Source organism: Hemitrygon akajei, chromosome 27 (genome assembly GCF_048418815.1).
Source record: "Hemitrygon akajei chromosome 27, sHemAka1.3, whole genome shotgun sequence".
Taxonomy (NCBI): domain Eukaryota; kingdom Metazoa; phylum Chordata; class Chondrichthyes; order Myliobatiformes; family Dasyatidae; genus Hemitrygon; species Hemitrygon akajei.
In genome coordinates, this window is record NC_133150.1 from 2,421,292 (window position 1) to 2,446,101 (window position 24,810).

General features: G+C 56.8%; 1 protein-coding gene across 5 annotated transcripts in view; it reads right to left on the bottom strand.

The window, feature by feature from the left end:
* The window catches only part of LOC140717085 (voltage-dependent L-type calcium channel subunit alpha-1S-like), a 665,173-nt gene that overhangs the window by 94,034 nt on the left and 546,329 nt on the right, over positions 1–24,810 (bottom strand). The window lies entirely within an intron of this gene.

Genomic DNA, 24,810 nt, shown 5'->3' on the forward strand with positions numbered 1-24,810 from the left:
AGTTGTGTCTCTGTCCCTGTGACTGTGATGGCCGTGTCTCTGTCCCTGTGACTGTGACAGTTGTGTCTCTGTCCCTGTGACTGTGACAGTTGTGTCTCTGTCCCTGTGACTGTGATGGCCGTGTCTCTGTCCCTGTGACTGTGACAGTTGTGACCCGTGTCCCTGTGACTGTGATGGCCGTGTCCCGTGTCCCTGTGACTGTGACAGTTGTGTCTCTGTCCCTATGACTGTGACGGCCGTGTCTCTGTCCCTGTGACTGTGACAGTTGTGTCTCTGTCCCTGTGACTGTGACAGTTGTGTCCCGTGTCCCTGTGACTGTGATGGCCGTGTCTCTGTCCCTGTGACTGTGACAGTTGTGTCTCTGTCCCTGTGACTGTGACAGTGGTGTCCCTGTCCCTGTGACTGTGACAGTTGTGTCCCGTGTCCCTGTGACCGTTTTGTCACATGTCCCTGTGACTGTGACGGTTGTGTCCCATGTCCCTGTGACTGTGACAGCCGTGTCTCTGTCCCTGTGACTGTGACGGCCGTGTCTCTGTCCCTGTGACTGTGACAGTTGTGTCCCGTGTCCCTGTGACTGTGCCGGCCGTGTCCCGTGTCCCTGTGACTGTGACAGTTGTGTCTCTGTCCCTGTGACTGTGACAGTTGTGACCCGTGTCCCTGTGACTGTGACAGTTGTGTCTCTGTCCCTGTGATTGTGACAGTTGTGTCCCGTGTCCCTCTGACTGTGACAGCCGTGTCTCTGTCCCTGTGACTGTGATGGCCGTGTCTCTGTCCCGGTGACAGTGACAGTTGTGTCCCATGTCCCGCTGACTGTGACAGTTGTGTCCCATGTCCCTGTGACTGTGACGGTTGTGTCCCGTGTCCCTGTGACTGTGACGGCCGTGTCTCTGTCCCTGTGACTGTGACGGCCGTGTCTCTGTCCCTGTGACTGTGACAGTTGTGTCCCGTGTCCCTGTGACTGTGACAGTTGTGTCTCTGTCCCTGTGATTGTGACAGTTGTGTCCCGTGTCCCTGTGACTGTGACGGCCGTGTCTCTGTCCCTGTGACTGTGACGGCCGTGTCTCTGTCCCTGTGACTGTGACAGCCGTGTCTCTGTCCCTGTGACTGTGACGGCCGTGTCTCTGTCCCGGTGACAGTGACAGTTGTGTCTCTGTCCCTGTGACTGTGACAGTTGTGTCTCTGTACCTGTGACTGTGACGGTTGTGTCCCGTGTCCCTGTGACGGTGACGGTTGTGTCCCGTGTCCCTCTGACTGTGACGGCTGTGTCTCTGTCCCTGTGACTGTGACAGCCGTGTCTCTGTCCCTGTGACTGTGACGGCCGTGTCTCTGTCCCGGTGACAGTGACAGTTGTGTCCCGTGTCCCTCTGACTGTGATGGCTGTGTATCTGTCCCTGTGACTGTGACAGTTGTGTCCCATGTCCCTGTGACTGTGACGGTTGTGTCCCGTGTCCCTGTGACTGTGACGGCCGTGTCTCTGTCCCTGTGACTGTGACAGTTGTGTCTCTGTCCCTGTGACTGTGACAGTTGTGTCCCATGTCCCTGTGACTGTGACAGTTGTGTCCCGAATCCCTGTGACTGTGACAGTTGTGTCCCGTGTTCCTGTGACTGTGATGGCCGTGTCTCTGTCCCTGTGACTGCGACAGTTGTGTCCCATGTCCCTGTGACTGTGACAGTTGTGTCCCGTGTCCCTGTGACTGTGACAGCCGTGTCTCTGTCCCTGTGAGTGTGACGGCCGTGTCTCTGTCCCTGTGAGCGTGACAGTTGTGTCTCTGTCCCTGTGACTGTGACGGTTGTGTCCCGTGTCCCTGTGACTGTGACGGCCGTGTCTCTGTCCCTGTGACTGCGACAGTTGTGTCCCGTGTCCCTGTGACTGTGACAGTTGTGTCCCGTGTCCCTGTGACTGTGATGGCCGTGTCTCTGTCCCTGTGAGTGTGACAGTTGTGTCTCTGTCCCTGTGACTGTGACAGTTGTGTCCCGTGTCCCTGTGACTGTGATGGCCGTGTCTCTGTCCCTGTGACTGCGACAGTTGTGTCTCTGTCCCTGTGACTGTGATGGCCGTGTCTCTGTCCCTGTGACTGTGACAGTTGTGTCTCTGTCCCTGTGACTGTGACAGTTGTGTCTCTGTCCCTGTGACTGTGATGGCCGTGTCTCTGTCCCTGTGACTGTGACAGTTGTGACCCGTGTCCCTGTGACTGTGATGGCCGTGTCCCGTGTCCCTGTGACTGTGACAGTTGTGTCTCTGTCCCTATGACTGTGACGGCCGTGTCTCTGTCCCTGTGACTGTGACAGTTGTGTCTCTGTCCCTGTGACTGTGACAGTTGTGTCCCGTGTCCCTGTGACTGTGATGGCCGTGTCTCTGTCCTTGTGACTGTGACAGTTGTGTCTCTGTCCCTGTGACTGTGACAGTGGTGTCCCTGTCCCTGTGACTGTGACAGTTGTGTCCCGTGTCCCTGTGACCGTTTTGTCACATGTCCCTGTGACTGTGACGGTTGTGTCCCATGTCCCTGTGACTGTGACAGCCGTGTCTCTGTCCCTGTGACTGTGACGGCCGTGTCTCTGTCCCTGTGACTGTGACAGTTGTGTCCCGTGTCCCTGTGACTGTGCCGGCCGTGTCCCGTGTCCCTGTGACTGTGACAGTTGTGTCTCTGTCCCTGTGACTGTGACAGTTGTGACCCGTGTCCCTGTGACTGTGACAGTTGTGTCTCTGTCCCTGTGATTGTGACAGTTGTGTCCCGTGTCCCTCTGACTGTGACAGCCGTGTCTCTGTCCCTGTGACTGTGATGGCCGTGTCTCTGTCCCGGTGACAGTGACAGTTGTGTCCCATGTCCCGCTGACTGTGATGGCTGTGTCTCTGTCCCTGTGACTGTGACAGTTGTGTCCCATGTCCCTGTGACTGTGACGGTTGTGTCCCGTGTCCCTGTGACTGTGACGGCCGTGTCTCTGTCCCTGTGACTGTGACAGTTGTGTCTCTGTCCCTGTGACTGTGACAGTTGTGTCCCGTGTCCCTGTGACTGTGACGGCCGTGTCTCTGTCCCTGTGACTGTGACAGTTGTGTCTCTGTCCCTGTGACTGTGACGGCCGTGTCTCTGTCCCTGTGACTGTGACAGTTGTGTCCCGTGTCCCTGTGACTGTGCCAGCCGTGTCTCTGTCCTTGTGACTGTGACAGTTGTGTCCCATGTCCCTGTGACTGTGACAGTTGTGTCCCGTGTCCCTGTGACTGTGTCGTCCGTGTCTCTGTCCCTGTGACTGTGACAGTGGTGTCCCGTGTCCCTGTGACTGTGACAGTTGTGTCCCGTGTCCCTGTGACTGTGACAGTTGTGTCCCATGTCTCTGTGACTGTGATGCCGTGTCTCTGTCCCTATGACTGTGATGCCGTGTCTCTGTCCCTGTGACTGTGATGGCCGTGTCTCTGTCCCTGTGACTGGGATGCCGTGTCTCTGTCCCTGTGACTGTGATGGCCGTGTCTCTGTCCCTGTGACTGTGACAGTTGTGTCTCTGTCCCTGTGACTGTGACGGCCGTGTCCCATGTCCCTGTGACTGTGACAGTTGTGTCTCTGTCCCTATGACTGTGATGCCGTGTCTCTGTCCCTGTGACTGTGATGGCCGTGTCCCATGTCCCTGTGACTGTGACAGTTGTGTCTCTGTCCCTATGACTGTGACGGCCGTGTCTCTGTCCCTGTGACTGTGATGGCCGTGTCCCATGTCCCTGTGACTGTGACAGTGGTGTCTCTGTCCCTGTGACTGTGACGGCCGTGTCTCTGTCCCTGTGACTGTGATGGCCGTGTCTCTGTCCCTGTGACTGTGACAGTTGTGTCTCTGTCCCTGTGACTGTGACAGCTGTGTCCCGTGTCCCTGTGACTGTGATGGCCGTGTCCCGTGTCACTGTGACTGTGACAGTTGTGTCTCTGTCCCTATGACTGTGACGGCCGTGTCTCTGTCCCTGTGACTGTGACAGTTGTGTCTCTGTCCCTGTGACTGTGACAGTGGTGTCTCTGTCCCTGTGACTGTGACCGTTGTGTCACATGTCCCTGTGACCGTTTTGTCACATGTCCCTGTGACTGTGACGGTTGTGTCCCGTGTCCCTGTGACGGTGACAGTTGTGTCCCGTGTCCCTGTGACTGTGACAGTTGTGTCTCTGTCCCTGTGATTGTGACAGTTGTGTCCCGTGTCCCTCTGACTGTGACGGCCGTGTCTCTGTCCCTGTGACTGTGACGGCCGTGTCTCTGTCCCGGTGACAGTGACAGTTGTGTCCCGTGTCCCTCTGACTGTGATGGCCGTGTCCCGTGTCACTGTGACTGTGACAGTTGTGTCTCTGTCCCTATGACTGTGACGGCCGTGTCTCTGTCCCTGTGACTGTGACAGTGGTGTCTCTGTCCCTGTGACTGTGACCGTTGTGTCACATGTCCCTGTGACCGTTTTGTCACATGTCCCTGTGACTGTGACAGTTGTGTCCCGTGTCCCTGTGACTGTGACAGTTGTGTCCCATGTCCCTGTGACTGTGACAGTTGTGTCTCTGTCCCTGTGACTGTGACAGTGGTGTCTCTGTCCCTGTGACTGTGACCGTTGTGTCACATGTCCCTGTGACCGTTTTGTCACATGTCCCTGTGACTGTGACGGTTGTGTCCCGTGTCCCTGTGACGGTGACAGTTGTGTCCCGTGTCCCTGTGACTGTGACAGTTGTGTCTCTGTCCCTGTGATTGTGACAGTTGTGTCCCGTGTCCCTCTGACTGTGACGGCCGTGTCTCTGTCCCTGTGACTGTGACGGCCGTGTCTCTGTGCCGGTGACAGTGACAGTTGTGTCCCGTGTCCCTCTGACTGTGATGGCCGTGTCCCGTGTCACTGTGACTGTGACAGTTGTGTCTCTGTCCCTATGACTGTGACGGCCGTGTCTCTGTCCCTGTGACTGTGACAGTGGTGTCTCTGTCCCTGTGACTGTGACCGTTGTGTCACATGTCCCTGTGACCGTTTTGTCACATGTCCCTGTGACTGTGACAGTTGTGTCCCGTGTCCCTGTGACTGTGACAGTTGTGTCCCATGTCCCTGTGACTGTGACGGTTGTGTCCCGTGTCCCTGTGACTGTGACGGCCGTGTCTCTGTCCCTGTGACAGTAACAGTTGTGTCCCGTGTCCCTGTGACTGTGATGGCTGTGTATCTGTCCCTGTGACTGTGACAGTTGTGTCCCGTGTCCCTGTGACTGTGACGGCCGTGTCTCTGTCCCGGTGACTGTGACAGTTGTGTCTCTGTCCCTGTGACTGTGACAGTTGTGTCTCTGTCCCTGTGACTGTGACGGTTGTGTCCCGTGTCCCTGTGACTGTGACGGCCGTGTCTCTGTCCCTGTGACTGCGACAGATGTGTCTCTGTCCCTGTGACTGTGATGGCCGTGTCTCTGTCCCTGTGACTGTGATGGCCGTGTCTCTGTCCCTGTGACTGTGACGGTTGTGTCACTGTCCCTGTGACTGTGATGGCCGTGTCTCTGTCCCTGTGACTGCGACGGTTGTGTCTCTGTCCCTGTGACTGTGATGGCCGTGTCTCTGTCCCTGTGACTGTGACGGCCGTGTCTCTGTCCCTGTGACTGTGATGGCCGTGTCTCTGTCCCTGTGACTGTGACGGTTGTGTCTCTGTCCCTGTGACTGTGACGGTTGTGTCCCGTGTCCCTGTGACTGTGCCGGCCGTGTCCCGTGTCCCTGTGACTGTGATGGCCGTGTCCCGTGTCCCTGTGACTGTGACAGTGGTGTCTCTGTCCCTGTGACTCTGACGGCCGTGTCTCTGTCCCTGTGACTGTGACAGTTGTGTCTCTGTCCCTGTGACTGTGACAGTTGTGACCCGTGTCCCTGTGACTGTGATGGCCGTGTCCCGTGTCCCTGTGACTGTGACAGTTGTGTCTCTGTCCCTATGACTGTGACAGTTGTGACCCGTGTCCCTGTGACTGTGATGGCCGTGTCCCGTGTCCCTGTGACTGTGACAGTTGTGTCTCTGTCCCTGTGACTGTGACAGTTGTGTCTCTGTCCCTGTGACTGTGACAGTTGTGACCCGTGTCCCTGTGACTGTGATGGCCGTGTGCCGTGTCCCTGTGACTGTGACAGCCGTGTCTCTGTCCCTGTGACTGTGACCGTTGTGTCTCTGTCCCTGTGATTGTGACCGTTGTGTCCCGTGTCCCTCTGACTGTGACGGCTGTGTCTCTGTCCCTCTGACTGTGACGGCCGTGTCTCTGTCCCGGTGACAGTGACAGTTGTGTCCCGTGTCCCTCTGACTGTGATGGCTGTGTCTCTGTCCCTGTGACTGTGACAGTTGTGTCCCATGTCCCTGTGAGTTGTGTCCCATGTCCCTGTGACTGTGACAGTTGTGTCCCGTGTCTCTGTGACTGTGACAGTGGTGTCTCTGTCCCTGTGACTGTGACCGTTGTGTCACATGTCCCTGTGACCGTTTTGTCACATGTCCCTGTGACTGTGACGGTTGTGTCCCGTGTCCCTGTGACGGTGACGGTTGTGTCTCTGTCCCTGTGACTGTGACAGCCGTGTCTCTGTCCCTGTGACTGTGACGGCCGTGTCTCTGTCCCGGTGACAGTGACAGTTGTGTCTCTGTCCCTGTGACTGTGACAGTTGTGTCTCTGTACCTGTGACTGTGACGGTTGTGTCCCGTGTCCCTGTGACGGTGACGGTTGTGTCCCGTGTCCCTCTGACTGTGACGGCTGTGTCTCTGTCCCTGTGACTGTGACAGCCGTGTCTCTGTCCCTGTGACTGTGACGGCCGTGTCTCTGTCCCGGTGACAGTGACAGTTGTGTCCCGTGTCCCTCTGACTGTGATGGCTGTGTATCTGTCCCTGTGACTGTGACAGTTGTGTCCCATGTCCCTGTGACTGTGACGGTTGTGTCCCGTGTCCCTGTGACTGTGACGGCCGTGTCTCTGTCCCTGTGACTGTGACAGTTGTGTCTCTGTCCCTGTGACTGTGACAGTTGTGTCCCATGTCCCTGTGACTGTGACAGTTGTGTCCCGTGTCCCTGTGACTGTGACAGTTGTGTCCCGTGTCCCTGTGACTGTGATGGCCGTGTCTCTGTCCCTGTGACTGTGACAGTTGTGTCCCGTGTCCCTGTGACTGTGACGGCCGTGTCTCTGTCCCTGTGACTGTGACAGTTGTGTCCCGTGTCCCTGTGACTGTGACAGTTGTGTCCCGTGTCCCTGTGACTGTGATGGCCGTGTCTCTGTCCCTGTGACTGTGACAGTTGTGTCTCTGTCCCTGTGACTGTGCCGGCCGTGTCTCTGTCCCTGTGACTGTGACAGTTGTGTCTCTGTCCCTTTGTCTGTGATGGCCGTATCTCTGTCCCTGTGACTGTGACAGTTGTGTCTCTGTCCCTGTGACTGTGATGGCCGTGTCTCTGTCCCTGTGACTGTGACAGTTGTGTCCCGTGTCCCTGTGACTGTGACGGCCGTGTCTCTGTCCCTGTGACTGTGACAGTTGTGTCCCGTGTCCCTGTGACTGTGACAGTTGTGTCCCGTGTCCCTGTGACTGTGATGGCCGTGTCTCTGTCCCTGTGACTGTGACAGTTGTGTCTCTGTCCCTGTGACTGTGCCGGTTGTGTCCCGTGTCCCTGTGACTGTGCCGGCCGTGTCCCGTGTCCCTGTGACTGTGACAGTTGTGTCTCTGTCCCTGTGACTGTGCCGGCCGTGTCTCTGTCCCTGTGACTGTGACAGTTGTGTCTCTGTCCCTGTGACTGTGATGGCCGTATCTCTGTCCCTGTGACTGTGACAGTTGTGTCTCTGTCCCTGTGACTGTGATGGCCGTGTCTCTGTCCCTGTGACTGTGACAGTTGTGTCTCTGTCCCTGTGACTGTGACAGTTGTGACCCGTGTCCCTGTGACTGTGATGGCCGTGTCCCGTGTCCCTGTGACTGTGACAGTTGTGTCTGTGTCCCTATGACTGTGACGGCCGTGTCTCTGTCCCTGTGACTGTGACAGTTGTGTCTCTGTCCCTGTGACTGTGACAGTTGTGTCCCGTGTCCCTGTGACCGTTTTGTCACATGTCCCTGTGACTGTGACGGTTGTGTCCCGTGTCACTGTGACTGTGACAGTTGTGTCTCTGTCCCTGTGACTGTGACAGTTGTGTCTCTGTCCCTGTGACTGTGACAGTGGTGTCTCTGTCCCTGTGACTGTGACCGTTGTGTCACATGTCCCTGTGACCGTTTTGTCACATGTCCCTGTGACTGTGACGGTTGTGTCCCGTGTCCCTGTGACGGTTACGGTTGTGTCCCGTGTCTCTGTGACTGTGACAGTTGTGTCTCTGTCCCTTTTACTGTGACAGTTGTGTCCCGTGTCCCTGTGACTGTGACAGTTGTGTCTCTGTCCCTGTGATTGTGACAGTTGTGTCCTGTGTCCCTCTGACTGTGACGGCTGTGTCTCTGTCCCTGTGACTGTGACAGTTGTGTCCCGTGTCCCTCTGACTGTGACGGTTGTGTCCCGTGTCCCTGTGACTGTGACAGCCGTGTCTCTGTCCCGGTGACAGTGACAGTTGTGTCCCATGTCCCTGTGACTGTGACAGTTGTGTCCCGTGTCCCTGTGACTGTGATGGCCGTGTCCCGTGTCCCTGTGACTGTGACAGTTGTGTCCCATGTCCCTGTGACTGTGACGGCCGTGTCTCTGTCCCTGTGACTGTGACAGTTGTGTCCCGTGTCCCTGTGACTGTGACGGCCGTGTCTCTGTCCCTGTGACTGCGACAGATGTGTCTCTGTCCCTGTGACTGTGACGGCTGTGTCTCTGTCCCTGTGACTGTGATGGCCGTGTCTCTGTCCCTGTGACTGTGACGGCTGTGTCTCTGTCCCTGTGACTGTGACGGTTGTGTCCCGTGTCCCTGTGACTGTGCCGGCCGTGTCCCGTGTCCCTATGACTGTGATGGCCGTGTCCCGTGTCCCTGTGACTGTGACAGTGGTGTCTCTGTCCCTGTGACTGTGACAGCCGTGTCTCTGTCCCTGTGACTGTGACGGCCGTGTCTCTGTCCCTGTGACTGTGACCGTTGTGTCACATGTCCCTGTGACCGTTTTGTCACATGTCCCTGTGACTGTGACGGTTGTGTCCCGTGTCCCTGTGACGGTGACAGTTGTGTCCCGTGTCCCTGTGACTGTGACAGTTGTGTCTCTGTCCCTGTGATTGTGACAGTTGTGTCCCGTGTCCCTCTGACTGTGACGGCCGTGTCTCTGTCCCTGTGACTGTGACGGCCGTGTCTCTGTCCCGGTGACAGTGACAGTTGTGTCCCGTGTCCCTCTGACTGTGATGGCCGTGTCCCGTGTCACTGTGACTGTGACAGTTGTGTCTCTGTCCCTATGACTGTGACGGCCGTGTCTCTGTCCCTGTGACTGTGACAGTGGTGTCTCTGTCCCTGTGACTGTGACCGTTGTGTCACATGTCCCTGTGACCGTTTTGTCACATGTCCCTGTGACTGTGACAGTTGTGTCCCGTGTCCCTGTGACTGTGACAGTTGTGTCCCATGTCCCTGTGACTGTGACAGTTGTGTCTCTGTCCCTGTGACTGTGACAGTGGTGTCTCTGTCCCTGTGACTGTGACCGTTGTGTCACATGTCCCTGTGACCGTTTTGTCACATGTCCCTGTGACTGTGACGGTTGTGTCCCGTGTCCCTGTGACGGTGACAGTTGTGTCCCGTGTCCCTGTGACTGTGACAGTTGTGTCTCTGTCCCTGTGATTGTGACAGTTGTGTCCCGTGTCCCTCTGACTGTGACGGCCGTGTCTCTGTCCCTGTGACTGTGACGGCCGTGTCTCTGTCCCGGTGACAGTGACAGTTGTGTCCCGTGTCCCTCTGACTGTGATGGCCGTGTCCCGTGTCACTGTGACTGTGACAGTTGTGTCTCTGTCCCTATGACTGTGACGGCCGTGTCTCTGTCCCTGTGACTGTGACAGTGGTGTCTCTGTCCCTGTGACTGTGACCGTTGTGTCACATGTCCCTGTGACCGTTTTGTCACATGTCCCTGTGACTGTGACAGTTGTGTCCCGTGTCCCTGTGACTGTGACAGTTGTGTCCCATGTCCCTGTGACTGTGACGGTTGTGTCCCGTGTCCCTGTGACTGTGACGGCCGTGTCTCTGTCCCTGTGACAGTAACAGTTGTGTCCCGTGTCCCTGTGACTGTGATGGCTGTGTATCTGTCCCTGTGACTGTGACAGTTGTGTCCCGTGTCCCTGTGACTGTGACGGCCGTGTCTCTGTCCCGGTGACTGTGACAGTTGTGTCTCTGTCCCTGTGACTGTGACAGTTGTGTCTCTGTCCCTGTGACTGTGACGGTTGTGTCCCGTGTCCCTGTGACTGTGACGGCCGTGTCTCTGTCCCTGTGACTGCGACAGATGTGTCTCTGTCCCTGTGACTGTGATGGCCGTGTCTCTGTCCCTGTGACTGTGATGGCCGTGTCTCTGTCCCTGTGACTGTGACGGTTGTGTCACTGTCCCTGTGACTGTGATGGCCGTGTCTCTGTCCCTGTGACTGCGACGGTTGTGTCTCTGTCCCTGTGACTGTGATGGCCGTGTCTCTGTCCCTGTGACTGTGACGGCCGTGTCTCTGTCCCTGTGACTGTGATGGCCGTGTCTCTGTCCCTGTGACTGTGACGGTTGTGTCTCTGTCCCTGTGACTGTGACGGTTGTGTCCCGTGTCCCTGTGACTGTGCCGGCCGTGTCCTGTGTCCCTGTGACTGTGATGGCCGTGTCCCGTGTCCCTGTGACTGTGACAGTGGTGTCTCTGTCCCTGTGACTCTGACGGCCGTGTCTCTGTCCCTGTGACTGTGACAGTTGTGTCTCTGTCCCTGTGACTGTGACAGTTGTGACCCGTGTCCCTGTGACTGTGATGGCCGTGTCCCGTGTCCCTGTGACTGTGACAGTTGTGTCTCTGTCCCTATGACTGTGACAGTTGTGACCCGTGTCCCTGTGACTGTGATGGCCGTGTCCCGTGTCCCTGTGACTGTGACAGTTGTGTCTCTGTCCCTGTGACTGTGACAGTTGTGTCTCTGTCCCTGTGACTGTGACAGTTGTGACCCGTGTCCCTGTGACTGTGATGGCCGTGTGCCGTGTCCCTGTGACTGTGACAGCCGTGTCTCTGTCCCTGTGACTGTGACCGTTGTGTCTCTGTCCCTGTGATTGTGACCGTTGTGTCCCGTGTCCCTCTGACTGTGACGGCTGTGTCTCTGTCCCTCTGACTGTGACGGCCGTGTCTCTGTCCCGGTGACAGTGACAGTTGTGTCCCGTGTCCCTCTGACTGTGATGGCTGTGTCTCTGTCCCTGTGACTGTGACAGTTGTGTCCCATGTCCCTGTGAGTTGTGTCCCATGTCCCTGTGACTGTGACAGTTGTGTCCCGTGTCTCTGTGACTGTGACAGTGGTGTCTCTGTCCCTGTGACTGTGACCGTTGTGTCACATGTCCCTGTGACCGTTTTGTCACATGTCCCTGTGACTGTGACGGTTGTGTCCCGTGTCCCTGTGACGGTGACGGTTGTGTCTCTGTCCCTGTGACTGTGACAGCCGTGTCTCTGTCCCTGTGACTGTGACGGCCGTGTCTCTGTCCCGGTGACAGTGACAGTTGTGTCTCTGTCCCTGTGACTGTGACAGTTGTGTCTCTGTACCTGTGACTGTGACGGTTGTGTCCCGTGTCCCTGTGACGGTGACGGTTGTGTCCCGTGTCCCTCTGACTGTGACGGCTGTGTCTCTGTCCCTGTGACTGTGACAGCCGTGTCTCTGTCCCTGTGACTGTGACGGCCGTGTCTCTGTCCCGGTGACAGTGACAGTTGTGTCCCGTGTCCCTCTGACTGTGATGGCTGTGTATCTGTCCCTGTGACTGTGACAGTTGTGTCCCATGTCCCTGTGACTGTGACGGTTGTGTCCCGTGTCCCTGTGACTGTGACGGCCGTGTCTCTGTCCCTGTGACTGTGACAGTTGTGTCTCTGTCCCTGTGACTGTGACAGTTGTGTCCCATGTCCCTGTGACTGTGACAGTTGTGTCCCGTGTCCCTGTGACTGTGACAGTTGTGTCCCGTGTCCCTGTGACTGTGATGGCCGTGTCTCTGTCCCTGTGACTGTGACAGTTGTGTCCCGTGTCCCTGTGACTGTGACGGCCGTGTCTCTGTCCCTGTGACTGTGACAGTTGTGTCCCGTGTCCCTGTGACTGTGACAGTTGTGTCCCGTGTCCCTGTGACTGTGATGGCCGTGTCTCTGTCCCTGTGACTGTGACAGTTGTGTCTCTGTCCCTGTGACTGTGCCGGCCGTGTCTCTGTCCCTGTGACTGTGACAGTTGTGTCTCTGTCCCTTTGTCTGTGATGGCCGTATCTCTGTCCCTGTGACTGTGACAGTTGTGTCTCTGTCCCTGTGACTGTGATGGCCGTGTCTCTGTCCCTGTGACTGTGACAGTTGTGTCCCGTGTCCCTGTGACTGTGACGGCCGTGTCTCTGTCCCTGTGACTGTGACAGTTGTGTCCCGTGTCCCTGTGACTGTGACAGTTGTGTCCCGTGTCCCTGTGACTGTGATGGCCGTGTCTCTGTCCCTGTGACTGTGACAGTTGTGTCTCTGTCCCTGTGACTGTGCCGGTTGTGTCCCGTGTCCCTGTGACTGTGCCGGCCGTGTCCCGTGTCCCTGTGACTGTGACAGTTGTGTCTCTGTCCCTGTGACTGTGCCGGCCGTGTCTCTGTCCCTGTGACTGTGACAGTTGTGTCTCTGTCCCTGTGACTGTGATGGCCGTATCTCTGTCCCTGTGACTGTGACAGTTGTGTCTCTGTCCCTGTGACTGTGATGGCCGTGTCTCTGTCCCTGTGACTGTGACAGTTGTGTCTCTGTCCCTGTGACTGTGACAGTTGTGACCCGTGTCCCTGTGACTGTGATGGCCGTGTCCCGTGTCCCTGTGACTGTGACAGTTGTGTCTGTGTCCCTATGACTGTGACGGCCGTGTCTCTGTCCCTGTGACTGTGACAGTTGTGTCTCTGTCCCTGTGACTGTGACAGTTGTGTCCCGTGTCCCTGTGACCGTTTTGTCACATGTCCCTGTGACTGTGACGGTTGTGTCCCGTGTCACTGTGACTGTGACAGTTGTGTCTCTGTCCCTGTGACTGTGACAGTTGTGTCTCTGTCCCTGTGACTGTGACAGTGGTGTCTCTGTCCCTGTGACTGTGACCGTTGTGTCACATGTCCCTGTGACCGTTTTGTCACATGTCCCTGTGACTGTGACGGTTGTGTCCCGTGTCCCTGTGACGGTTACGGTTGTGTCCCGTGTCTCTGTGACTGTGACAGTTGTGTCTCTGTCCCTTTTACTGTGACAGTTGTGTCCCGTGTCCCTGTGACTGTGACAGTTGTGTCTCTGTCCCTGTGATTGTGACAGTTGTGTCCTGTGTCCCTCTGACTGTGACGGCTGTGTCTCTGTCCCTGTGACTGTGACAGTTGTGTCCCGTGTCCCTCTGACTGTGACGGTTGTGTCCCGTGTCCCTGTGACTGTGACAGCCGTGTCTCTGTCCCGGTGACAGTGACAGTTGTGTCCCATGTCCCTGTGACTGTGACAGTTGTGTCCCGTGTCCCTGTGACTGTGATGGCCGTGTCCCGTGTCCCTGTGACTGTGACAGTTGTGTCCCATGTCCCTGTGACTGTGACGGCCGTGTCTCTGTCCCTGTGACTGTGACAGTTGTGTCCCGTGTCCCAGTGACTGTGACGGCCGTGTCTCTGTCCCTGTGACTGCGACAGATGTGTCTCTGTCCCTGTGACTGTGACGGCTGTGTCTCTGTCCCTGTGACTGTGATGGCCGTGTCTCTGTCCCTGTGACTGTGACGGTTGTGTCTCTGTCCCTGTGACTGTGACGGTTGTGTCCCGTGTCCCTGTGACTGTGCCGGCCGTGTCCCGTGTCCCTATGACTGTGATGGCCGTGTCCCGTGTCCCTGTGACTGTGACAGTGGTGTCTCTGTCCCTGTGACTGTGACAGCCGTGTCTCTGTCCCTGTGACTGTGACGGCCGTGTCTCTGTCCCTGTGACTGTGACAGTTGTGTCTCTGTCCCTGTGACTGTGACAGTTGTGACCCGTGTCCCTGTGACTGTGACGGCGGTGTCTCTGTCCCTGTGACTGTGACAGTTGTGACCCATGTCCCTGTGACTGTGACAGTTGTGTCTCTGTCCCTATGACTGTGACGGCCGTGTCTCTGTCCCTGTGACTGTGACAGTGGTGTCTCTGTCCCTGTGACTGTGACCGTTGTGTCACATGACCCTGTGACCGTTTTGTCACATGTCCCTGTGACTGTGACGGTTGTGTCCCGTGTCACTGTGACTGTGACAGTTGTGTCTCTGTCCCTGTGACTGTGACAGTGGTGTCTCTGTCCCTGTGACTGTGACCGTTGTGTCACATGTCCCTGTGACCGTTTTGTCACATGTCCCTGTGACTGTGACGGTTGTGTCCCGTGTCCCTGTGACGGTGACGGTTGTGTCCCGTGTCTCTGTGACTGTGACAGTTGTGTCTCTGTCCCTTTTACTGTGACAGTTGTGTCCCGTGTCCCTGTGACTGTGACAGTTGTGTCTCTGTCCCTGTGACTGTGACAGCCGTGTCTCTGTCCCTGTGACTGTGACGGCCGTGTCTCTGTCCCGGTGACAGTGACAGTTGTGTCTCTGTCCCTGTGACTGTGACAGTTGTGTCTCTGTACCTGTGACTGTGACGGTTGTGTCCCGTGTCCCTGTGACGGTGACGGTTGTGTCCCGTGTCCCTCTGACTGTGACGGCTGTGTCTCTGTCCCTGTGACTGTGACAGCCGTGTCTCTGTCCCTGTGACTGTGACGGCCGTGTCTCTGTCCCGGTGACAGTGACAGTTGTGTCCTGTGTCCCTCTGACTGTGATGGCTGTGTATCTGTCCCTGTGACTGTGACAGTTGTGTCCCATGTCCCTGTGACTGTGACGGTTGTGTCCCGTGTCCCTGTGACTGTGACGGCCGTGTCTCTGTCCCTGTGACTGTGACAGTTGTGTCTCTGTCCCTGTGACTGTGACAGTTGTGTCCCATGTCCCTGTGACTGTGACAGTTGTGTCCCGTGTCCCTGTGACTGTGACAGTTGTGTCCCGTGTCCCTGTGACTGTGATGGCCGTGTCTCTGTCCCTGTGACTGTGACAGTTGTGTCCCGTGTCCCTGTGACTGTGACGGCCGTGTCTCTGTCCCTGTGACTGTGACAGTTGTGTCCCGTGTCCCTGTGACTGTGACAGTTGTGTCCCGTGTCCCTGTGACTGTGATGGCCGTGTCTCTGTCCCTGTGACTGTGACAGTTGTGTCTCTGTCCCTGTGACTGTGCCGGCCGTGTCTCTGTCCCTGTGACTGTGACAGTTGTGTCTCTGTCCCTTTGTCTGTGATGGCCGTATCTCTGTCCCTGTGACTGTGACAGTTGTGTCTCTGTCCCTGTGACTGTGATGGCCGTGTCTCTGTCCCTGTGACTGTGACAGTTGTGTCCCGTGTACCTGTGACTGTGACGGCCGTGTCTCTGTCCCTGTGACTGTGACAGTTGTGTCCCGTGTCCCTGTGACTGTGACAGTTGTGTCCCGTGTCCCTGTGACTGTGATGGCCGTGTCTCTGTCCCTGTGACTGTGACAGTTGTGTCTCTGTCCCTGTGACTGTGCCGGTTGTGTCCCGTGTCCCTGTGACTGTGCCGGCCGTGTCCCGTGTCCCTGTGACTGTGACAGTTGTGTCTCTGTCCCTGTGACTGTGCCGGCCGTGTCTCTGTCCCTGTGACTGTGACAGTTGTGTCTCTGTCCCTGTGACTGTGATGGCCGTATCTCTGTCCCTGTGACTGTGACAGTTGTGTCTCTGTCCCTGTGACTGTGATGGCCGTGTCTCTGTCCCTGTGACTGTGACAGTTGTGTCTCTGTCCCTGTGACTGTGACAGTTGTGACCCGTGTCCCTGTGACTGTGATGGCCGTGTCCCGTGTCCCTGTGACTGTGACAGTTGTGTCTGTGTCCCTATGACTGTGACGGCCGTGTCTCTGTCCCTGTGACTGTGACAGTTGTGTCTCTGTCCCTGTGACTGTGACAGTTGTGTCCCGTGTCCCTGTGACCGTTTTGTCACATGTCCCTGTGACTGTGACGGTTGTGTCCCGTGTCACTGTGACTGTGACAGTTGTGTCTCTGTCCCTGTGACTGTGACAGTTGTGTCTCTGTCCCTGTGACTGTGACAGTGGTGTCTCTGTCCCTGTGACTGTGACCGTTGTGTCACATGTCCCTGTGACCGTTTTGTCACATGTCCCTGTGACTGTGACGGTTGTGTCCCGTGTCCCTGTGACGGTTACGGTTGTGTCCCGTGTCTCTGTGACTGTGACAGTTGTGTCTCTGTCCCTTTTACTGTGACAGTTGTGTCCCGTGTCCCTGTGACTGTGACAGTTGTGTCTCTGTCCCTGTGATTGTGACAGTTGTGTCCTGTGTCCCTCTGACTGTGACGGCTGTGTCTCTGTCCCTGTGACTGTGACAGTTGTGTCCCGTGTCCCTCTGACAGTGACGGTTGTGTCCCCTGTCCCTGTGACTGTGACAGCCGTGTCTCTGTCCCGGTGACAGTGACAGTTGTGTCCCATGTCCCTGTGACTGTGACAGTTGTGTCCCGTGTCCCTGTGACTGTGATGGCCGTGTCCCGTGTCCCTGTGACTGTGACAGTTGTGTCCCATGTCCCTGTGACTGTGACGGCCGTGTCTCTGTCCCTGTGACTGTGACAGTTGTGTCCCGTGTCCCTGTGACTGTGACGGCCGTGTCTCTGTCCCTGTGACTGCGACAGATGTGTCTCTGTCCCTGTGACTGTGACGGCTGTGTCTCTGTCCCTGTGACTGTGATGGCCGTGTCTCTGTCCCTGTGACTGTGACGGTTGTGTCTCTGTCCCTGTGACTGTGACGGTTGTGTCCCGTGTCCCTGTGACTGTGCCGGCCGTGTCCCGTGTCCCTATGACTGTGATGGCCGTGTCCCGTGTCCCTGTGACTGTGACAGTGGTGTCTCTGTCCCTGTGACTGTGACAGCCGTGTCTCTGTCCCTGTGACTGTGACGGCCGTGTCTCTGTCCCTGTGACTGTGACAGTTGTGTCTCTGTCCCTGTGACTGTGACAGTTGTGACCCGTGTCCCTGTGACTGTGATGGCCGTGTCTCTGTCCCTGTGACTGTGACAGTTGTGTCTCTGTCCCTGTGACTGTGACGGCGGTGTCTCTGTCCCTGTGACTGTGACAGTTGTGACCCATGTCCCTGTGACTGTGACAGTTGTGTCTCTGTCCCTATGACTGTGACGGCCGTGTCTCTGTCCCTGTGACTGTGACAGTGGTGTCTCTGTCCCTGTGACTGTGACCGTTGTGTCACATGACCCTGTGACCGTTTTGTCACATGTCCCTGTGACTGTGACGGTTGTGTCCCGTGTCACTGTGACTGTGACAGTTGTGTCTCTGTCCCTGTGACTGTGACAGTGGTGTCTCTGTCCCTGTGACTGTGACCGTTGTGTCACATGTCCCTGTGACCGTTTTGTCACATGTCCCTGTGACTGTGACGGTTGTGTCCCGTGTCCCTGTGACGGTGACGGTTGTGTCCCGTGTCTCTGTGACTGTGACAGTTGTGTCTCTGTCCCTTTTACTGTGACAGTTGTGTCCCGTGTCCCTGTGACTGTGACAGTTGTGTCTCTGTCCCTGTGATTGTGACAGTTGTGTCCCGTGTCCCTCTGACTGTGACGGCTGTGTCTCTGTCCCTGTGACTGTGACAGCCGTGTCTCTCTCCCTGTGACTGTGACGGCCGTGTCTCTGTCCCGGTGACAGTGACAGTTGTGTCTCTGTCCCTGTGACTGTGACAGTTGTGTCTCTGTACCTGTGACTGTGACGGTTGTGTCCCGTGTCCCTGTGACGGTGACGGTTGTGTCCCGTGTCCCTCTGACTGTGACGGCTGTGTCTCTGTCCCTGTGACTGTGACAGCCGTGTCTCTGTCCCTGTGACTGTGACGGCCGTGTCTCTGTCCCGGTGACAGTGACAGTTGTGTCCCGTGTCCCTCTGACTGTGATGGCTGTGTATCTGTCCCTGTGACTGTGACGGTTGTGTCCCGTGTCCCTGTGACTGTGACGGCCGTGTCTCTGTACCTGTGACTGTGACAGTTGTGTCTCTGTCCCTGTGACTGTGACAGCCGTGTCTCTGTCCCTGTGACTGCGACAGATGTGTCTCTGTCCCTGTGACTGTGACGGCCGTGTCTCTGTCCCTGTGACTGTGATGGCCGTGTCTCTGTCCCTGTGACTGTGATGGCCATGTCCCGTGTCCCTGTGACTGTGACAGTTGTGTCCCGTGTCCCTCTGACTGTGACGGCCGTGTCTCTGTCCCTGTGACTGTGACGGCCGTGTCTCTGTCCCGGTGACAGTGACAGTTGTGTCCCGTGTCCCTCTGACTGTGATGGCCGTGTCCCGTGTCACTATGACTGTGACAGTTGTGTCTCTGTCCCTATGACTGTGACGGCCGTGTCTCTGTCCCTGTGACTGTGACAGTGGTGTCTCTGTCCCTGTGACTGTGACCGTTGTGTCACATGTCCCTGTGACCGTTTTGTCACATGTCCCTGTGACTGTGACGGTTGTGTCCCGTGTCCCTGTGACTGTGACGGCCGTGTCTCTGTCCCTGTGACAGTAACAGTTGTGTCCCGTGTCCCTGTGACTGTGATGGCTGTGTATCTGTCCCTGTGACTGTGACAGTTGTGTCCCGTGTCCCTGTGACTGTGACGGCCGTGTCTCTGTCCCGGTGACTGTGACAGTTGTGTCCCATGTCCCTGTGACTGTGACGGTTGTGTCCCGTGTCCCTGTGACTGTGACGGCCGTGTCTCTGTCCCTGTGACTGTGACAGTTGTGTCTCTGTCCCTGTGACTGTGACAGTTGTGTCCCGTGTCCCTGTGACTGTGATGGCGGTGTCTCTGTCCCTGTGACTGCGACAGATGTGTCTCTGTCCCTGTGACTGTGACGGTTGTGTCCCGTGTCCCTGTGACGGTGACGGTTGTGTCTCTGTCCCTGTGACTGTGACGGTTGTGTCTCTGTCCCTGTGACTGTGACGGCCGTGTCTCTGTCCCTGTGACTGTGACGGTTGTGTCTCTGTCCCTGTGACTGTGACGGTTGTGTCCCGTGTCCCTGTGACTGTGCCGGCCGTGTCCCGTGTCCCTGTGACTGTGATGGCCGTGTCCCGTGTCCCTGTGACTGTGACAGTGGTGTCTCTGTCCCTGTGACTCTGACGGCCGTGTCTCTGTCCCTGTGACTGTGACAGTTGTGTCTCTGTCCCTGTGACTGTGACAGTTGTGACCCGTGTCCCTGTGACTGTGATGGCCGTGTCCCCTGTCCCTGTGACTGTGACAGTTGTGTCTCTGTCCCTATGACTGTGACAGTTGTGACCCGTGTCCCTGTGACTGTGATGGCCGTGTCCCGTGTCCCTGTGACTGTGACAGTTGTGTCTCTGTCCCTGTGACTGTGACAGTTGTGTCTCTGTCCCTGTGACTGTGACAGTTGTGACCCGTGTCCCTGTGACTGTGATGGCCGTGTGCCGTGTCCCTGTGACTGTGACAGCCGTGTCTCTGTCCCTGTGACTGTGACCGTTGTGTCTCTGTCCCTGTGATTGTGACCGTTGTGTCCCGTGTCCCTCTGACTGTGACGGCTGTGTCTCTGTCCCTCTGACTGTGACGGCCGTGTCTCTGTCCCGGTGACAGTGACAGTTGTGTCCCGTGTCCCTCTGACTGTGATGGCTGTGTCTCTGTCCCTGTGACTGTGACAGCCGTGTCTCTGTCCCTGTGACTGTGACGGCCGTGTCTCTGTCCCTGTGACTGTGACAGTTGTGTCTCTGTCCCTGTGACTGTGACAGTTGTGACCCGTGTCCCTGTGACTGTGATGGCCGTGTCCCGTGTCCCTGTGACTGTGACGGTGGTGTCTCTGTCCCTGTGACTGTGACGGCCGTGTCTCTGTCCCTGTGACTGTGACAGTTGTGTCTCTGTCCCTGTGACTGTGACAGTTGAGACCCGTGTCCCTGTGACTGTGATGGCCGTGTCCCGTGTCCCTGTGACTGTGACAGTTGTGTCTCTGTCCCTATGACTGTGACAGCCGTGTCTCTGTCCCTGTGACTGTGACCGTTGTGTTTCTGTCCCTGTGATTGTGACAGTTGTGTCCCGTGTCCCTCTGACTGTGACGGCTGTGTCTCTGTCCCTCTGACTGTGACGGCCGTGTCTCTGTCCCGGTGACAGTGACAGTTGTGTCCCGTGTCCCTCTGACTGTGATGGCTGTGTCTCTGTCCCTGTGACTGTGACAGTTGTGTCCCATGTCCCTGTGACTGTGACGGTTCTGTCACGTGTCCCTGTGACTGTGACGGCCGTGTCTCTGTCCCTGTGACTGTGACAGTTGTGTCCCGTGTCCCTGTGACTGTGACAGTTGTGTCCCGTGTCCCTGTGACTGTGATGGCCGTGTCTCTGTCCCTGTTACTGTGACAGATGTGTCTCTGTCCCTGTGACTGTGACGGCCGTGTCTCTGTCCCTGTGACTGTGATGGCCGTGTCTCTGTCCCTGTGACTGTGACAGTTGTGTCTCTGTCCCTGTGACTGTGATGGCCGTGTCTCTGTCCCTGTGACTGTGACAGTTGTGTCTCTGTCCCTGTGACTGTGACGGCGGTGTCTCTGTCCCTGTGACTGTGACAGTTGTGACCCATGTCCCTGTGACTGTGACAGTTGTGTCTCTGTCCCTATGACTGTGACGGCCGTGTCTCTGTCCCTGTGACTGTGACAGTGGTGTCTCTGTCCCTGTGACTGTGACCGTTGTGTCACATGACCCTGTGACCGTTTTGTCACATGTCCCTGTGACTGTGACGGTTGTGTCCCGTGTCACTGTGACTGTGACAGTTGTGTCTCTGTCCCTGTGACTGTGACAGTGGTGTCTCTGTCCCTGTGACTGTGACCGTTGTGTCACATGTCCCTGTGACCGTTTTGTCACATGTCCCTGTGACTGTGACGGTTGTGTCCCGTGTCCCTGTGACGGTGACGGTTGTGTCCCGTGTCTCTGTGACTGTGACAGTTGCGTCTCTGTCCCTTTTACTGTGACAGTTGTGTCCCGTGTCCCTGTGACTGTGACAGTTGTGTCTCTGTCCCTGTGATTGTGACAGTTGTGTCCCGTGTCCCTCTGACTGTGACGGCCGTGTCTCTGTCCCTGTGACTGTGACGGCCGTGTCTCTGTCCCGGTGACAGTGACAGTTGTGTCCCGTGTCCCTCTGACTGTGACGGCTGTGTCTCTGTCCCTCTGACTGTGACGGCCGTGTCTCTGTCCCGGTGACAGTGACAGTTGTGTCCCGTGTCCCTCTGACTGTGATGGCTGTGTCTCTGTCCCTGTGACTGTGACAGTTGTGTCCCATGTCCCTGTGAGTTGTGTCCCATGTCCCTGTGACTGTGACAGTTGTGTCCCGTGTCTCTGTGACTGTGACAGTGGTGTCTCTGTCCCTGTGACTGTGACCGTTGTGTCACATGTCCCTGTGACCGTTTTGTCACATGTCCCTGTGACTGTGACGGTTGTGTCCCGTGTCCCTGTGACGGTGACGGTTGTGTCTCTGTCCCTGTGACTGTGACAGCCGTGTCTCTGTCCCTGTGACTGTGACGGCCGTGTCTCTGTCCCGGTGACAGTGACAGTTGTGTCTCTGTCCCTGTGACTGTGACAGTTGTGTCTCTGTACCTGTGACTGTGACGGTTGTGTCCCGTGTCCCTGTGACGGTGACGGTTGTGTCCCGTGTCCCTCTGACTGTGACGGCTGTGTCTCTGTCCCTGTGACTGTGACAGCCGTGTCTCTGTCCCTGTGACTGTGACGGCCGTGTCTCTGTCCCGGTGACAGTGACAGTTGTGTCCCGTGTCCCTCTGACTGTGATGGCTGTGTATCTGTCCCTGTGACTGTGACAGTTGTGTCCCATGTCCCTGTGACTGTGACGGTTGTGTCCCGTGTCCCTGTGACTGTGACGGCCGTGTCTCTGTCCCTGTGACTGTGACAGTTGTGTCTCTGTCCCTGTGACTGTGACAGTTGTGTCCCATGTCCCTGTGACTGTGACAGTTGTGTCCCGTGTCCCTGTGACTGTGACAGTTGTGTCCCGTGTCCCTGTGACTGTGATGGCCGTGTCTCTGTCCCTGTGACTGTGACAGTTGTGTCCCGTGTCCCTGTGACTGTGACGGCCGTGTCTCTGTCCCTGTGACTGTGACAGTTGTGTCCCGTGTCCCTGTGACTGTGACAGTTGTGTCCCGTGTCCCTGTGACTGTGATGGCCGTGTCTCTGTCCCTGTGACTGTGACAGTTGTGTCTCTGTCCCTGTGACTGTGCCGGCCGTGTCTCTGTCCCTGTGACTGTGACAGTTGTGTCTCTGTCCCTTTGTCTGTGATGGCCGTATCTCTGTCCCTGTGACTGTGACAGTTGTGTCTCTGTCCCTGTGACTGTGATGGCCGTGTCTCTGTCCCTGTGACTGTGACAGTTGTGTCCCGTGTCCCTGTGACTGTGACGGCCGTGTCTCTGTCCCTGTGACTGTGACAGTTGTGTCCCGTGTCCCTATGACTGTGACAGTTGTGTCCCGTGTCCCTGTGACTGTGATGGCCGTGTCTCTGTCCCTGTGACTGTGACAGTTGTGTCTCTGTCCCTGTGACTGTGCCGGTTGTGTCCCGTGTCCCTGTGACTGTGCCGGCCGTGTCCCGTGTCCCTGTGACTGTGACAGTTGTGTCTCTGTCCCTGTGACTGTGCCGGCCGTGTCTCTGTCCCTGTGACTGTGACAGTTGTGTCTCTGTCCCTGTGACTGTGATGGCCGTATCTCTGTCCCTGTGACTGTGACAGTTGTGTCTCTGTCCCTGTGACTGTGATGGCCGTGTCTCTGTCCCTGTGACTGTGACAGTTGTGTCTCTGTCCCTGTGACTGTGACAGTTGTGACCCGTGTCCCTGTGACTGTGATGGCCGTGTCCCGTGTCCCTGTGACTGTGACAGTTGTGTCTGTGTCCCTATGACTGTGACGGCCGTGTCTCTGTCCCTGTGACTGTGACAGTTGTGTCTCTGTCCCTGTGACTGTGACAGTTGTGTCCCGTGTCCCTGTGACCGTTTTGTCACATGTCCCTGTGACTGTGACGGTTGTGTCCCGTGTCACTGTGACTGTGACAGTTGTGTCTCTGTCCCTGTGACTGTGACAGTTGTGTCTCTGTCCCTGTGACTGTGACAGTGGTGTCTCTGTCCCTGTGACTGTGACCGTTGTGTCACATGTCCCTGTGACCGTTTTGTCACATGTCCCTGTGACTGTGACGGTTGTGTCCCGTGTCCCTGTGACGGTTACGGTTGTGTCCCGTGTCTCTGTGACTGTGACAGTTGTGTCTCTGTCCCTTTTACTGTGACAGTTGTGTCCCGTGTCCCTGTGACTGTGACAGTTGTGTCTCTGTCCCTGTGATTGTGACAGTTGTGTCCTGTGTCCCTCTGACTGTGACGGCTGTGTCTCTGTCCCTGTGACTGTGACAGTTGTGTCCCGTGTCCCTCTGACTGTGACGGTTGTGTCCCGTGTCCCTGTGACTGTGACAGCCGTGTCTCTGTCCCGGTGACAGTGACAGTTGTGTCCCATGTCCCTGTGACTGTGACAGTTGTGTCCCGTGTCCCTGTGACTGTGATGGCCGTGTCCCGTGTCCCTGTGACTGTGACAGTTGTGTCCCATGTCCCTGTGACTGTGACGGCCGTGTCTCTGTCCCTGTGACTGTGACAGTTGTGTCCCGTGTCCCTGTGACTGTGACGGCCGTGTCTCTGTCCCTGTGACTGCGACAGATGTGTCTCTGTCCCTGTGACTGTGACGGCTGTGTCTCTGTCCCTGTGACTGTGATGGCCGTGTCTCTGTCCCTGTGACTGTGACGGCTGTGTCTCTGTCCCTGTGACTGTGACGGTTGTGTCCCGTGTCCCTGTGACTGTGCCGGCCGTGTCCCGTGTCCCTATGACTGTGATGGCCGTGTCCCGTGTCCCTGTGACTGTGACAGTGGTGTCTCTGTCCCTGTGACTGTGACAGCCGTGTCTCTGTCCCTGTGACTGTGACGGCCGTGTCTCTGTCCCTGTGACTGTGACCGTTGTGTCACATGTCCCTGTGACCGTTTTGTCACATGTCCCTGTGACTGTGACGGTTGTGTCCCGTGTCCCTGTGACGGTGACAGTTGTGTCCCGTGTCCCTGTGACTGTGACAGTTGTGTCTCTGTCCCTGTGATTGTGACAGTTGTGTCCCGTGTCCCTCTGACTGTGACGGCCGTGTCTCTGTCCCTGTGACTGTGACGGCCGTGTCTCTGTCCCGGTGACAGTGACAGTTGTGTCCCGTGTCCCTCTGACTGTGATGGCCGTGTCCCGTGTCACTGTGACTGTGACAGTTGTGTCTCTGTCCCTATGACTGTGACGGCCGTGTCTCTGTCCCTGTGACTGTGACAGTGGTGTCTCTGTCCCTGTGACTGTGACCGTTGTGTCACATGTCCCTGTGACCGTTTTGTCACATGTCCCTGTGACTGTGACAGTTGTGTCCCGTGTCCCTGTGACTGTGACAGTTGTGTCCCATGTCCCTGTGACTGTGACAGTTGTGTCTCTGTCCCTGTGACTGTGACAGTGGTGTCTCTGTCCCTGTGACTGTGACCGTTGTGTCACATGTCCCTGTGACCGTTTTGTCACATGTCCCTGTGACTGTGACGGTTGTGTCCCGTGTCCCTGTGACGGTGACAGTTGTGTCCCGTGTCCCTGTGACTGTGACAGTTGTGTCTCTGTCCCTGTGATTGTGACAGTTGTGTCCCGTGTCCCTCTGACTGTGACGGCCGTGTCTCTGTCCCTGTGACTGTGACGGCCGTGTCTCTGTCCCGGTGA